The sequence below is a fragment of the Cuculus canorus genome, chromosome 8, assembly GCF_017976375.1.
Source record: "Cuculus canorus isolate bCucCan1 chromosome 8, bCucCan1.pri, whole genome shotgun sequence".
NCBI lineage: Eukaryota > Metazoa > Chordata > Aves > Cuculiformes > Cuculidae > Cuculus > Cuculus canorus.
In genome coordinates, this window is record NC_071408.1 from 31,236,422 (window position 1) to 31,249,202 (window position 12,781).

The 12,781-nt window shown below is 37.0% G+C and overlaps 1 long non-coding RNA gene across 10 annotated transcripts in view; it reads right to left on the reverse strand.

Moving 5' to 3' along the window:
• The window catches only part of LOC128852928 (uncharacterized), a 210,220-nt gene that overhangs the window by 35,806 nt on the left and 161,633 nt on the right, over positions 1-12,781 (reverse strand). For 8 of the 10 annotated variants that reach the window (XR_008451070.1, XR_008451069.1, XR_008451068.1 and 5 more), the window contains exons 5-9: positions 10,319-10,472; positions 7,455-7,699; positions 5,332-5,369; positions 3,516-5,236; positions 1,707-1,856 (exon numbers count right to left, since the gene is read on the reverse strand). This is a non-coding gene — a long non-coding RNA (uncharacterized LOC128852928). The remainder of the gene's footprint in view (positions 1-1,706; positions 1,857-3,515; positions 5,237-5,331; positions 5,370-7,454; positions 7,700-10,318; positions 10,473-12,781) is intronic. The other 2 variants (XR_008451062.1, XR_008451064.1) reach the window with 2 other exon arrangements.

Here is a 12,781-nt window from a genome sequence, read left to right on the forward strand (position 1 = left end):
CTCCCTTGGGCTGGTAGGTGAGAATTGGAGACCTTCTGGAGACCTCCTCGATAAGCTGTGTCTTTGTACGAAATAGGAGGCATAATTAAAAACTATTACATTATCAAATTGATTCATTTTTCATCTTCAAACTTGAAATAAATTCCTTCAATTAAAAAAATTTCTCCCATAGCTATTGTATGAACGGGGATACACCGTGAGTAGTAGCGTTGTGTAATATCGTAACAAGAGGAATTAACAGAACTGAAAATTAAGAAGTCTTATTGGCACGAAAATCCACCAGATTGTATTAACAAGGACTCTGCAGATAGGCGAGACAGACCTGTATGTCTCCAGACAGGTTTTCAGAGATGATATCAAGGTCTGAACATTGTCCATAGTGATTTTAAATATTAATGAAGCATCACTGTGTAGCTTTGCATATCCAAAGATTAATTCCAGTTTAGTTTTATGCAGCTGAATAACTAAACATTTATTGCCTTAGAATGAAGATTCCAAGGTTTTACCATTTACATGATTGATTCATTCACACAGGATCAATTTGCAGATCTTTCCTTTCTTTTTTTTTAACAATTTGTTCCTTCATTATGAAAAATTGCCGATCTACCATTGCTCATTACATCGGAATTTAGCTTTTGTGACTTGGATTAGATCATATTTTCAATATTGAAAAATTACCTCGTGACTGTATTTTTGGTGACAAGACTTTTGCTATTCTTTCACTCCATTTTTTCAGACAAGAGCGAAAGAAGAAAATTATCAGTTTCTAGATGATGACTTACTTTCTCAGTACTCACAGAATCATAATTTTTTGCTGGGCAAGCGACACAAAACCTCACTAATAGAAAAAAACAAAAGCAAATATATTTCTAATCGAAGACTTTATATCTTTGACCACTCTGTATTTGAGGCACAGTAGACAAAGGTAGTAGGAATGGACACGTGCCTCTGTAGAACTGTATTCCCAATTACTGTGTCTTTGACATATTGTGAACTGTTCCTTTATTTTTGAGAAAAAACATTGCTAATGAAGATTATAATCCTTAATATGTTGAAGTCTGCAAAGAGTTCACACGGACCACTTTAAAAATTATTTTCTGGAGAACTTATTCCTTGTTAAACTTGAAAAAGTTAGAGTAGTTTACTAGAATAACCAGTGATTTTATTACAATAACCAGGGAGTTCTAGCAGTGTAACTGACTGCTCGGCCTGGACTAAAAAAAATGTTGTTAAACATGAAAGGAAATGACTGAGAAACCAAAATTTTAGCTCTCAAAATCATTCATTCTCCAGATTATGTAAACAGATGTCCTAAACAATGGAGAAGCTTCTATTGTCCAAGACCTACTAGATCTTTGGGAAAAATAAAATGCATTCAGTTAGTCATTTTGAAATACAGCTCACATGCATTTGGATCAGGAAGAATTTAACCAACTGTTTAATCTAAATTAATAATAGTACGTATCACATGACGACTTTCATTCCCAGTGCATCACTAAGTAACACACATAAAGCAAAGGTAAAATGATATCGTTTCATACTGAGTGACAGGAGGAGCTAACTGCTATAGTGGACAAAGATAAAAGCAAATCCTTTGGTTTTATAGGCAAGACATTGTGAAAGAAACAGAACAAACTCCACCAAAGCTACATAGTGCTTCAAACTTTGGACTTCATGTTTAAAGGCATTTCAGATCACTTGTGTACCTTCTTGTGTCCTTCCCTTCAGTCCTCATAAGAGACTTCCTCTCTGTGGTCCCTTTCAGGGACATCCGTCAGAATAAGATCTTTACTGTTTTGCTGTCATTCATTGCAAACACATTCACTAAGAGCTGGCAGGGAGGGGTCAGGTCCAGCCTAGGGAAGTGGAAAAAAAAAAATAATTAAAAAAGACCTACCAGGAGATTCAAATTACAGTTGCACTCAATGCATTAACTTTCTTTGTACGAAAGAGGTTTCGGATGCAGAGTTATTTATAGAAGAATATGGACATTTCTTTCAAAGGACCACATTCATCTATGAGCTTCACTGAACGCTGCTGAAATGAACTCGGTAAACTCATTGTTAAAAATCGTATACAGTAAAAAGTAGGGCTCCTCTCTTTCTTGCTTTGAAAAGTGTTTCCTTCTCCAAGCTTTGAGCTTACTCCCGTTATATCAAATGCGCCCATTAGAAAAGAAATCAATCAACGTATTCAATTTACTGATAGTTGCCCTACAAGGAAAATAATCAGTATTGTTAATTTGGGTCATAAGCATATTTTTCTAGGAAGTTACAAAGCTCTGGGTATGTTGTGATCACAGTTACACAATAACTCTAGCGTGCAAGAAACAAAGCCTTGTTATATTATGAAAACACCAACACACATCAAACAACTGAATTAGACTTCTTAGGTACAGTGCCATGTGTAAAAAGGAGAACAAAAGATCAAAACAACTTAATTAAATGTCAGACTACAAGCCTATCCTCACCTATGATACACTGACTTAAAAGCGTGTAGGCAAGACTCACAGTAGGAACCATTCTTTGGTTTTATTAATTACTGGAATACTTAAATAGCATTTACTGAAGAAAATATAGGATCATCTAATGGAAATGCAGGAGTTCATAACAACCTCCGAGGTACAAAATAAGAAGTGATTTGGTCTCGAACCAATTAGAGCTGTTACAAACTTTTTTTGCAAAATTTCCAAGATTAATTCCAAAAGATTAAATTTTAAAAGAAATAAAATTTGCATTTTGAGTAACTTGAGCAAAACCAACTACACTATAAAATTCTCAAAAACTACAGAAAAGCAATTTCAGATTAATTTTAAATCAGGAACTTATCTCAGATGTGAGCTGTGCAGATTAGAGCGCTGTGGCAAGTTCTAATTCACACAGTCAGCTCCTCATGCAGTAGAAAACGTGAGGTTGCTTTGTCTTGGCACACTTCTGGGATAATATTTTCTAAATGTTTCATTTGGAACTCTTTAAAAGTATTAGGTCCACATATATATTACTTCAAAACATTAACAGGGTTTTGTAGAGCTGTGAATTCATTGCTTTCATGTGTGAAAGACTAATGGAACAGTTTTAGGCCAGCCAGGTACAGGACATACCCAAGACTCCTACTGATTTACAGTAGATCTCCACCAGCCAAACGTTGGCTTCTCCACGGAGGACACACGCAGTTACACAGGCATCAAACACATCTATTGTATGAAACCCAAGATCAGATGGAATTCCAATTCACAGAATAAATGGCACCTTTCTAGTCTCTTAATTAGTTATATATACACCCTTATATATATACACCTTCAGTGCTTAGAAGATTCTTCATATGAAGACCAAAAAATTATAATCTTACTCCACGTAAATATAACTCTCATTAAAAAAAATTCTACTTTAAATTCAGGTAGAATCCAGAAATAGAGCTGTAAGAGATCTAGCCCCAAATTTAGTGATATCAGAAATGTCTTTCCATTGCATTAGAGGATATGAATGAAACTTGAGAATATGAATGAGAAAACTAACCTCAGGACATGCAGTTAATTAAGAACTGAACCGGAACAAACCTCATGGCTTTCAAATCGGAAGCTAATGTGTTGCCAGCTGGAATGTATGGCCCCCCCACGGGAAGGCTGAAAATATACAATTGTAAACTCTGTTCCTCCATGTTTTCTCTGCTCTGGAGAAACCCACAACGATAAAAAATAGGGAACAATAAATTGCAATTAGTGCACAGTTAAAGAGAAGTCTTGCCTCCCCCTCCCTCCACCTCCCCCCCTCAAAAAAAAGAGAAAACCCCTCCTTCCCTCCATGAAGGGAAAAGGGGAAAACCGGGATGAAATGACAGTTATTTGGGCAAGAAGTACTTCCCCTGAAGATGTTTCTTATGCAAATGAACTCCCACATAAATGCTGTCTGCTTCTACCTGGATCCATCAAAAGGTTTTTAACTTCTTAACCAAATTTGACAGAAGGATGGAGTTGTTAAGAGGATGAGCTACACTCAGCTGATCAGTTGCACTCAAATTTTATGAAAATAGCCAGGTCAAGCAGGAAAGGAGCATCTATACAAGTTACAGCATAGCCGCAAATGACACCAGAAAGCCTTACAAAAGCTCAGTGAGCAATACTTCACATCAGTCTTCTGTTTTTCTAAACGTGACTGTCAAAAAAACTATAACCATAGAATAGTTTGGGTCAGAAGGGACCTTAAAGATCATCCAGTTCCAACCCCCCTGCCATGGACAGGGACACCTCCCACTGGATCAGGCTGCCTCTAATTTGACATCTCCAATATTCATTAATTTACCTGTTCAAAATGACTTTTTATAGAAATGTCTAAGAAGCAAAACCCACTGATATTCATCTCATTATTTGAGTTAAATACTTTTAATTCTGTTAGGTCAAGTCACTTTCATTTCTATATTTCCTCACTGGTAGCTAATCCAAAATAGCAGCAAGGATTTACCACTCCTAAAACTTAATTCCTCTGTCTATCTCTAAACCACTGCAGTTATCTGTTACAGAATAAATTAGGAACAATAGGATTCTTGTTTCTCTAGACTATAGCTATTTAGTAGTTTCGAGATAAAGCCAATTAGTATTAGATTCCTCTTTATATCTCATTTTAATTGGTATTATATTTAGTATTCTTATTCTTCATTGGGTAGCTCCACTAGCAGTATTCTAATATTAGCATAGCTTTTGTACCTTTTAACTATCTGAAATGATTTCAGTAAGGGTAATAATAAGACTTCTTAGACATCTTTCCCATTTACTAGTTGGCTAACTCTGTAAGAATAATATTTAATGTTATTAATAATTCTCAAGTCAGGAGCTAAGGATTAAATAAGGGATACAAAAGATTGTTAAGCTTAAAACACCGTTTAATTTTGGTAAAGGTATGCAAATCAAAAACTGGAACAATGCCTGGGAGAAAACTGTTATACATGCTTGAATTTCTCTCTAGCTCTCTTTAACCCTCAGGTTTTTTTCCCCTGATAAACATTTGCCCTAATACCTGGTGTGCAAAGAACAACAAGAAAATCACCAAAGCTCCCCAGACCATATCAGTGTCTCTTCCTGAGTCATTATCTCGCAGCTACCATAAATAACATGAAAGGTAAGATTTCTGCCACTCCCCATAGGGATCCAGTGCAAAGTATTCAGCATGATGTCTCATGGGGCGAAATCAAGATCTAGAAACTACATCAGTACTTATCTAAATTCAGTCTTCAGCCTCCGATGCTAGAAGAAAAAACATTCCAAGTACAGTCAATGCATGTAATTCCATTTCCTCGTCTTAAGCAAAACCGTAGCTATCTGGTCTCTTCTCTTGTTACCTTGTTCATGAGCCCACTGATGCCTCTGCTGATGGCAGCTGTCAAGGGAAAAACAAAAATGCTAATATAAGTTGATAAAAGCCTGCCTAGGTGGGAAATCCTATATCAAGAATGAAAACGTAGGGTAAAGTATATGCTAAAACATAACTTTATGTAACAGAATAAAATATATTACCCTTTTTAATACACTAAAAGTTTCCCTCCCCTGAAAAAACTTTAATCTTAGGGATGTCAAGACAGTTTTCGTTAGCTTTTGCAGCCATAAAACTATTTATTGTGAGACAGAGGGCTGCCTTAGGAATACTTGAAGTTCACTCTTCTAATGTATTCTTGGTATTTATAGCTTGAAAGAGCATTAGGTCTAACGCTAGTTAAAATGCAACTATACATTATCTGAAAAGAAACCAGATTTCTTTTTGTGTACCCATATATATGTGTACATATATACATATATTTAAGGAGGATAGACAATATGATTGAAAGAATGATTCGTCAGTCTCTCCATTGCACTCAGTACTTGCAAATCCTGATTTCCAGGGGAAAATACTACCATATTCTACAATTACATAAATAAATACATAATATTCTTAGAGAGTACAGGATAGTCGATCTCAGAGGAATAACAGAAGGTTATTGTAAATACTGTAAATACCAGTTTAAGGCAATACAATATGCACCTGTGGATTTTGCGTTCATTTGCTTTTGGCTCAGAACACGAAGCTTCTATCAGTGATCGGGTGGCAAAACCCACCACAAAATTTTCAATTAGCAAATGTGCTCTAGATCAATCCAGCATTTGCTGAAGGTAAAGGACAAGATGTAAACAGTCATATATCTTTGAAAACTAAAGACTAAGTAAACATAAATCAGAGTTCTGTGGAACTAGATTATATCCGTGACATTTTATCCAATTGTTTCTGTCTCCCCTGTTATCCTTTGCAGGAGATCTGAAGGTATAAAACTTCAAAAATCTTATGGGGACAAAACTCAAGGGGTGAGAGAGAGAAAAATAGCCTGGATAAAAGGTCACAAGTTGTGGAAAAGGGCATAAAGTAAAATTCAAACACAAGTACCACGTAGGATAGATTTCCAGGTATATTTCCACTGAAATTATCGCTGATGAAAAAAAATGAAAATAGGTGCACACATGCATGCATAGAAACGGACAAGTCGATATATCGGCGTGAGAATAAACACCGATGCCAGAAGACAGTGAATTGTCACCAATAACAAGATATCGAATGCATACATATACATAGCACCTGCCAAAGACTTTGTAGTTCCTTTGATAGCGGTTTGCTGAGGTTCAAATTCATTTCAGTTTTTGTGCGGTAGTTATCCAAGGGTTATTTTAGCCCGTCTTAAAAATTTTTTTTTAAATAACATTAGCCAGTGCAGAGTGCAGTAGTACGTTTTATAGCACCCATATTTCAATTAAATTAAAAACCATATATACATTTGAAAATATGTAAACATACATCTAAAATTCTATTCTTGTCATCATTAAAGTGTGCCTGCTACAATTAATTCTGCTACAATTAATTATGTTCAGAAAACCAAATGGTGTCTACATGCAACTTTTTCCTCAAAATGAAACCCAGGAATTGCATATGATTGTCTTCAGGCAGAATATTTTCTATATTTATCTATATATGTACTTAAAGAGAATACTTTGCTGTATACAATGATTGTTTTTATAGTTTTGCATGGATATCTCAGCATGTATGTAAGGAGCACTGTGTACACGTTAGAAAATTTAATTAAACTATTAAACCTGTAACCTACTAAACTTGAGCTAAAATTTGTCAAGCGCTGGGGAAAGCATTCCACAAATACAAGAACTCTTATATCATCAGTAAGAAAATAGAACTGAAAAGAGTTACTGCACACAGTTTCACAGCCGCATGAAATAATATTTTTCTAAGTCTAACACATAATCAGAAACCAGCCCATAAAAATCACACGTAGTTGGTAAGAGAAATAAATACCCGTGACTCTAGGAGAGGACAAACCATTTCATTTCATTAGTTATACCGTGCAAGGCCTTCCTTAAGCAAAGAGTTATGCGTGTGTTCATGAACACAAACAATCTCATGGATAGTTCAAGACAGATCAGCTTTTACCGGGTTAGATCCTAAATAGCAACTTGCCCAGAAGATTGGGAAGCTGTTCCTGGGACTGATACTCAGCCATCCCCAATGTTGGCTAAGGTTCAATGGAGGAATCCAACTTAGTGCATTTGAATTTGACTCCTTTTGGAGTTAATGCTACACAGCTTGAGAAAAATAGCAGCATTGCACCATTAGAGATGACAATTTTTGGTTGATCAACCTGAAGGGATCATCATGCCGCAACATTAGTGAGAAGCCTGGAAAAAAACCTCAGGGGAAAGAATCACAGAAATGGTTCTTTAATTAAAAAATATGTTAAAATCTTTAGTCGTTATTATCATCAAATTATTTTTATGCGTTATTTGGGAGAATTAACCAAGCCAATATTGGAGGTACCATAATGTCTTAAAAACCTATAAGCACGGAACACAAAATAACTTAAGTGTGGAGGGTTGGCATGCAGAGCAAAATTAATCTTATTTACTGAACTTTGTTCCTGCTTAATTTCAGTCTGGCAGGGGCCAAGACGATTACCAAGCTCGCCTCGCAAAGAAACTAATTCTATAAAAACCTGACATCAATCCCTAAGTCACCATTTGCGTTTAGAAACGCATCCATCCTGCCATGACGTTACCAGCTGATGAGTAATGAGCAGTATGAAATCAAAGTCATTAAGGGCAAAACAAGAAAGATGGCACATCCTAAAGGGAAAGAAAATGGCTTCTTCCACCTAAGCAGTGGGGATGGATTTCTGGATCCATCAGACGCGGCCAGGAAAGTGTCAGGGCTTCTGGGGCAGGCAGCTTATGTGACTGCCTACAGAGGGGAGGACAATTCTTGCGTCTTGTTTTGAAGATCAGAGTCCTTCTATGACTCTTATTATTTGCTTCACCGTGTTTATTTTACATCTTCTCTGTTTGAAACAGGTGCAATCAAGGAGAAAGCGCATCACCTGGCACAGCAGCCAGCAGCCCCGCGCCACACGCAGAGCAGAGCGTACATAACCCACAGGCTGTTTGCAAAACAGCTACTGAAAACAAACACGAGAAGAAATCAAATCGCATTTGCTGGAATTCCCCACAGAAAACATGACCACTGTCTTCCAGCGTACACGGGATGGCAGTGAAGGACGTCTGCTTAGCTCTCTAGTGTGTTGGTGACTCACAGAGGATGACACCGTACTCCTCTGTGGAGGAGAGGAGAAGGATTCAGGCCATATGGGGACAAACCAGTCCAGTTCACCTCCTCTTAATAGAAAGCGTGTATAATTTAATAGAATTATATCCACTTAGGATTTGCCTTGAGTGGATAAAAAGGTTCTGGCCAACACTACTGGGGTGTTTCTAGTCTAATCCAATGTAATTTCCATATTCTTAATGTTTGGTAAATGACGTTTTCTAACCTGAATTAACCTAGTTTTACTTCACTAAAGTATTTCATAAGAAGTATAGGAGTGTTTCTAAGTAGCAGTAAGAATACGGATACTGCAGCCAATTCAGGAGGGCAGCTTCCATTTAAGCCCCCCCAGGACTACCAACCCTTCACTACATAAAAGAATGAGGAAGGCAACCGAGAGCCCTGGCTTGCAAGTCCTGAGATAAGGGGCTGATAAAACAATCTATTTCGTGAATGAGATTTAAAAACTCCTAAACCTAAAAACTTAAGCTGTTCCCAAAAGAAAAAGCATTTTAAGTTAATGGCCAAAGTGAAAAATAAAGTCCCATATGGAATGAATAATTTTCCTAACACGTCTTTTTCAATTTAAACTAAGATTTGTGATAACAATGTTAATGCTGGGGATTTTAAGTGACAGAATATTATTCTAACTCATTCCTTTAAAGTCTCTGAAAGAAGAAAAAAAAAAAAGCTCCTTTGTTAGGCCTAGTTTAGGCCACCTTAAAGCTCCTTTCAATCAAAGTACAGCTTCTCATTAAGGGAAAAATGATTATTAACATCCTCATTTTGCTTCCTCTTGTGAATTATTTGCATTCAAAAATGTGCACGGCATTAGTTTCAGGGTAAATGCAAATATGACAGCGGGATTTCTCACCGAGATCCTTTTTATTATTAGCTCTTTTTATGCCCTCCATTTATTATTCCCTCATCATTTTTTCACAATGTATTAAAATGTTACATTTCCTAAAATAATAATATTTTCCTTCATTTGGTAATTGTCTCAGTCCAGTCTACAAAAGTCTTCACCACAGTGCCTACTGTCTATAATTTGAAATAGTTTATAATAATTGTTCATCACGGCTTAGAGGAGCCTTGGGCAATAGCTATTACAGTTGCAGAATCCCTTCTCTCCCACTGAATACGTGATTATTTTAGGTGAAGTTCCTGTGACAGGGCGAGAGGGCAGGGACACCGGCAAAGCTTATACGGTGACTGCCCACGGTAGATGCTCAGCCTGTGGTCTGAAAATAAACTGAGGTGTTTTCCAGTTTTCTAAGCTTCATCTGTCCCATGTCTGCCAGTAACAAGGCCAGCTCTGAAATATATTTCAGTATTATCTTAAATAAAACACCAAAAGAAAACAAATAAACTGTTACTCTGACTCATATTCCTGACATTTTAAGAGGAATCATCTTGGATGCTGAAGATTAGTCAAAACATAGCGTGTTCAGTTAGGAGAAAATCAAGTTACCACTGGCATACTCTCTGCCAGGGCTGTATTTGATAAAGTGATTACAATTACTTCTTTTTTTCCCTGGTCATATTAAAAAAAATGGAAATAGATCTGACTAATAAAAGCAAACTAATAAAATCATTTGATCATCCTGATTCACCGCACTTCATTGTGCCAAGCTTCCCTGTTGGCTCTCAAATTGTTATTGTCAAATTCTCAAGCATTTATTACACTCAGGATGACTTACGTGTCCCTTTTTTCTGTCACTGTGCTGATGTCCGTCATCGCACCATCACCAACGTCTAATTGCAGCAAAGCAGAGCAAAGCCCACTCTGATACCACCTGGCGAATATCAGGTAATTTCGTTTCAGCATATTCTGCAAGAAAAATCTACTGCGACCTGTATTGACAGCAACACAGACAACATCACATTCAGAAATGGGTCCAAATACACTTAGACAGAGTTCTTAGTTGATACTTTCAACTTCCTTCCAGGGCAGTCCCTAAGATTTATCTTAGCATCATTTACCATCGTACGATTGAAACATCACTACTGAATTTGACCTACTGATGTTGAAAATTACTGAGAGGTGTAGAACCAATAAAGCAGTTATGAGCAGGATGTATGCTAAAAGCAGATCATATCCTATTTATATCTATCCTTTCCCTTATTCCACCTCACTTGCACAAATGTACGTGCCCATTTCGTACTCATGTATGTCACTATGAGTAATCTATGTAATTCTGAGTTCAAGTAGCATAACTTAACCGCTTCAGAGTTTGTTCCTTTGCTTAAAGTGGTTTCTGAGTTATAGTGGATTAATTTGCTGCAATGTTTTGTGGGAGAGACTTAAATTATCTTCGGGTTCATCGTGATACGAGACTACAAAGAGCTGGAAGTGCTGAAAAAGGAAGAAAGACACGGTCGATGTCATTCGGTGGTGACCCAGCTGGCCAAATTAAAGCAGCATATATGCACTCCAAAAATTGTTCTACAGATGTGAAATCAAATCAGACATTAATTGAGGGGGAAGGGGAGAGATGGAGAATGGGTGTGGCAGTGAATTCAAGACACTGCAGGCTAAAATCCTTGCTCACCAATCAGTTAAAAGATTTAAATATTAACATGTGTTTCTAGTCCTTGTATATATGAATTTCACATTGAATTAAGCTTTTAAACCTAAGAACTTTTAATGTGTGCTTATACCCTCTTTTTCTTTATACCTTCTTTCCTATAGCATATTTTTAATCTTCCCTTCTCTGTTTCCCTATTCTGATATAAGGATATGCAGCAATTACTATTATTATATGTTTTTAAAGACATATTTGACTCAGCTACATTTTTCTCATTCTAACTACAGATAATTACATCAACAACTTATATTAAGAGAGAAGATATTGGTTGTACAGAGCTTATTCCCTGTTCTTTTCAGGAGGTCCTTCAGAGCACTGAGCCTTTGATTTGGGCAAAGAGTGCAGATTATTAAAAAAAATTCCATTTAATGCCATCTAATTCTGAAATGATCAGTTAATTATAGACTCCTGTTTAGATTCCAGTCCAAAACGAAGAGATAAAATCATCACCTTACAACCAGAGGAGCACGTTATTATGATTTAAACCATACTCAGATATACCTTAAGTATCTCATTATTTCAGGAACAGTATGGAAAGGAGCACAGGTTGCAGCATAAGGCTGCGTTGACCCTTCATTAAATTTTGCCAGTCGCCTCTGCTTCCAATTCCTTCATTTTCTGAACAATGGACAGTAAGACTATACCTGCAGTGCAAATAGGTTTCAAACACAAAATCTGAACTGTCAAAACTAGTAAGACAATGCCATTTTCAAGTAATCATGGAAGTGACAGTTAGGACTTGCAACAGAAACTCTTTTTTTGAGAAGAATTCCATACGTTTGATATTTTCTCTTAAAGGTAAAAACCACAGAAAAGGAACAGCCCTCCCAAAACATTTTCAGAATTTTCTTGGAGAGTGGTGGTTTTCCATATTGGAATCTGACCGTTCTCTCATATGCAACCATTGTCCCTAACGGAGACTGGAGCCGTTTCAGAGCTGTATTTCAGAAGGAGGTAACACATCAGAATGGGGACTCCAAGAAATGACAGTCTGTTCTATGTTTCTATTCCATGAAACAGAAAGCCTCACAACCTTCTGGTTAGGGAATCAAGAAAACTTTTACCCTAACTGTGCTAATCTCTATATTATAAATCTTCCGCCCTTTCCTTCTCAGCTTTTGCCTTCAGCTATTCCAAATCCTGTCAGAATGGGACAATAATCTCTGTTTGGACTTATGGTACAAGATGACAAGCTGAGCCACAACCATCATACCATAGATGAAAGAAGTCAACACGATTCACTAGGGGCAAGCTCTACCTGAAGGACAAGATACAAACTGTAGTTGGCCAAACACCTACTTGTATCACATACAGGCTAAAAACATACTGTTATTCTTCAGACCTACGAGACCACATCCTGATGCACCCATCTATTGGCTTTTGGCTGCATGTTTCCTCTGGACCAAATCTAGAGAAGTATGAAATCTTGCACGGTTCCAGGCACACGTAGTAGCACGAACACCGACTCAGCTTTGCTCAGACCATAGTCTGTACAAAGGCAGTAGAAAAGACGGCCCATTAATTTTCTCTGATTTTACTTTTCTCATTAAACGCAAGTTTTGTTCCAGACTAGTA